The sequence below is a fragment of the Schistocerca americana genome, chromosome 9 (assembly GCF_021461395.2).
Source record: "Schistocerca americana isolate TAMUIC-IGC-003095 chromosome 9, iqSchAmer2.1, whole genome shotgun sequence".
Classification (NCBI taxonomy): domain Eukaryota; kingdom Metazoa; phylum Arthropoda; class Insecta; order Orthoptera; family Acrididae; genus Schistocerca; species Schistocerca americana.
The window spans coordinates 145100256-145104428 of record NC_060127.1 but is presented as its reverse complement, the minus strand read 5'-3'; positions in this window follow the sequence as shown (position 1 = coordinate 145104428).

Genomic DNA, 4173 nt, shown 5'->3' with positions numbered 1-4173 from the left:
GCGATTAGTGCATCGAGTCCGTAGGACTCGTATCGATAAGCATGCGACAGCATGGACTTCGTAATATGTTCCAAAACGCCGTGCATAAAAACGGGATTTTTCCGGTGCTCGTATCTAGGGATACACAGGAAGGGTGAACTCTGGATAACTCTCAGGCTATGGACAGTTTGTACACCCAGCAGAATGATTGTCTTACTGTAACTATCCTACAGTACAGGGCCAAAGTTTGGATGTCACACACTTTCTTCAACTCAGGAAAATGGAGCTCGGTTCGTTCTTTTCGCATTGTATGTGGTCTTTGGTGCGCTTTGTGGGTATGGAGACACCGTTTAGTTCGTGAGCGTTTCCTCAGAAAACACGAAAAACGTGGTTTTTGGATATCAAAACCGAGCCACAGATTCCAGGACGGCTATACACAGCAAATGGCTGAAATTTTTTCGGTACAGTACTAAGATGCTGATCCCGAAAAACCTAAAAAATTTTCTTGATGTCTTTATCCGTTTCAGAAATACAGATATTAAAATTACGGAACTTGGGGGGGGGGGGCGGATAAAAATCCAGTATGAGGTCAAAACGTAGTTTATAAATTGACGTAACACGGAGAAATGTGAAGTGTTTCTATTATCATCAGAAGGGTTCTGCGAACCTCATGTTGTGGTACTGAAGCACATTTACAATGTTTGTGCACGTAAAATCCGGTCTGAGGTATAAAATGAGTTTTCCGTTATTTCAATTTCACATATGTAAGTAACTTATCAAAATTTTACTGACTCATAAAGTTCTTTTCATACGTGTGACATGCCCTATTATACAAGGAAAAGAAGGGTACCAACTGAAAAATGCTCCTAGCGGAGAAGGAAAAAGCTAATATGCTCCTGTTTAAAAAGACTGTGACTGATAAAGAAGACCTGAGTGTGAAGTAGGATACTAGCTGCCATATTCTACCTTTCTCAGCACGTTTCAAAATTTCTCAAAAATTTTGGCATGTCAACCAACATATTAGTGCTTTTTATGCTGAGAGAGAGAAGGAGAAGTGGCGGTGCGAAAGAGAGGGAAAGTAATAAATACTGGAAGACAGTTGACAGTGGTTGTGGTACGGAAAGAGCGGAGGAGAGAATGCCAATGTGAGAGAAAGAGAGGGACGCAGTGGCAGTGGAACATAGTTGATAGTGACAGAAGACTTCTAGGAAAAGAGTGAAGGAGATGGTGCCAGTGGGAGAGAAATAAAGGGAAGGAGAGAGTGGAAGTGTGTGAGAACCAGTCACAATGAGACATAGAATCTATGGCAATGACAGTGAGAAAGAAAGAGATATTGACAGTGAGGAGAGAGAGCAGCCGTGGGAAAGAATGAATGAGATAGAAATAGAGTGAGGAAGGGGAAGACAGTATTAACTGGACAGAACGAAGGAGATTTTGGCTGTGGTACAGGACACGGTGCCGGACATAATGAGGGAACGACAGCGAGTTGGCAAGAATGAGTGAGTGAGAATGGACAGGTAGGAGTGGATGGGTATGAGCGACTTACAGCGATGCACTAGTGGGTTTGAGCGAGTAACAGTTAGGAGAACTTGTGGGAGTGGGATTAAAAACAGAGCGAATATGTTTCATGCCAAAATTTATGGGAACATTTTTAAGAGTTCTGAGGGAGGTAGAATGAGGCACCTGGTACCTCGCTTTACGGTCAGTCTTTCTAAACAGGAGCATATTCAAATATTTTGTGTTCTGATAGCAGCATTTTTCTGCTGCGTGAAAGCTTTGGTTTTCCTTATAAAAAATGTGTTTTGAGATGTTGAAAGAGAAATTCGTCAGAACTCACCTGAATGATGATGACAGTTACCATATTCCTAGTGACCAAGTCTACAGTCCGAATGCTCGGTGGTATCATTTGATTAGTGTGACAATGTGACATCGGTGAAGGATCGGAATTACTGTTATGGAAAAAATAGATACGAGTGGGCAGTTGCACCTACAGTTCAGTACATTCGTACACTGGCAGCCAATCATCTACACTTGTCCGAAATAAAGCTACAAGACAGGAGTCTCTTACTCCCTTGGATTCATTTCAAATAATTTTTAGTGATTCGAGCCTAAAAAAAAACTTTAAGATGTGTGTGATAAGTATCGAAAAGTCCAAAAGATGGAGCTTTTAGTGAAACAAACCACTACTAATATACACTAAGATCTTTAAAGCAATCGGAAAAGTGTACTCTGAGACGTTAGAGGATATTTTAAGACTCGCAGTCAGGTGGTTGAGAATAGATTTCTTTATAATTCGTGGGAGGAGTAATTAACTTTCTATTTCTTTTTGTTTTCAATTAGAATTTGATTATTGTCAGAGACGGAAAGTCGCACATATGTTTCCGTACGTCTTTTGAAATTTACTACTTCAACCTATTTTCAATACTAACATGAAAATTACTACTGGCAATAGGTACTCGTGGATAGAGATAATGCAAGAGTTGAAAAAGAAAGGCTAGGCAACGATGCTCACCTTGAAGAAAAATAAAAAAGAACAAAGGAGTTCCAAATAAAGACAGATCTGTTGAGTTGACTCTGGCTCTAGCAAATATTGGTACGTTTTGTACCTAAGAAAAAGAGAGCAGTTATGTTGTATTCTCGGATGCATCACGACACTGACCTCCACCCTACAACACGTCATCAATGAATATTACAACAATACCATAAGTGGTGTTGATTCGTTAGGTCAGAAGCGCTTGGTTTGCTCGTGCAGTCAGGATGGCCTGTGGCTCTGTTCTACTGAATTCTAGATATGTCAGTTTTGAATGCCCAAGTGATTTATTAAAGACAAAGGACGGTGCTTAAGCGTATCACGAGACTGTATTTTCTAAAATCGTTGGCAGAGCACCCATTTGCCACATCACATTCGTTCGATGTCACCATCAGTTGTAAAATGTGACATTCCTGAAGCTTTTGGTCGGCTTGGTATTGAACACAAATCACCCAGAAACTAAAGCACTGTCACTTGTATAACTACTAGAAGAGAACCAACCAAATTACCTCTGCTGCAATTCAAGAAACTAGTACGTTCGTCGCACTCCATGAAAATATGTGGACATTCTGTTACAGAAAAGTGAGTGAATATTACGCTTTCAAGACAGCAGTATACGGCGACTATGCGAACATTACATCTCTGAAAAGTGAATAAATGCCCATCTACACAGGGTGTAGCGAGTTTAAGTTCAGATATTTCTGTTGGTGACTGAGGACAGAGTACTGAACAACATTATAATTATAGCTATACAAGTTGCTTGTTTTCGGATTGGGTAGTACTTCCAAGTACAGGTGGTAAGAGCAGTCCATTAATGCTTATCTTCCACCTGACAGCAGGTCAGGTGTTGGAGTGTGGACGCTACATGGTTAGTATTCACTGACAGTGGTAGCCCACTTAGTGGTGCAATTAAGACGGTGGAGAAAACATCAGTAAGTAAATAATGTGGTGTGCTTGTGAGAAGACTGTTTCACACAGAGGAAAAAAAAACCAACCAAGCCACTTATATGTGTACATATTAAGGTACCACACACAAAAATACCTGCACTTGCCCATTATATCCAGTATATAGCTTTCATGTGAAAACATTTTAATTTTGTTTCGTAGGTCTATTTTCGTTACAGAACTAGTGCCTGTATTATAAAATAACCACATATCATCTTAGTTTCACTAATATAATCTTTTGCTTCTATAAATACAATTTTAAATAATCTATGATTCCACAGTTTCAGCTTCTATTCGAAGAAAATTCCCGAGGTGTAAAAGAGATTGTGAAATGATCAGTTGAGAGATTTGATTTTTGTTTAATGTTTTTATGGTTATTATATTATTATTACTTTGTTTATGAACATAAATTAAAGATTGAAATTAAAAAAAAAAGTAAGTTTAGCCCACCCAGAACAAGATGGCAGAACAGGTAAACATCACACAGAGTAAAACAGTTTATATGAGGAGGCACCACTCGAAACACCAAGCAGGAGAGCGAAAACGCGAGATCTACAAAATCTAAGTAAGCCGGTTTTATTCATAATCTGCTCCTTCTGCCCAATCAACATTTCACAGAGCCTAATCACAATGAGCATACATTTCAACATATTTATCGAAAAATAGTATTGCAACCTAAGAAAACTTTAGTCAATCTAACAAAACAGCGAATCTTCATA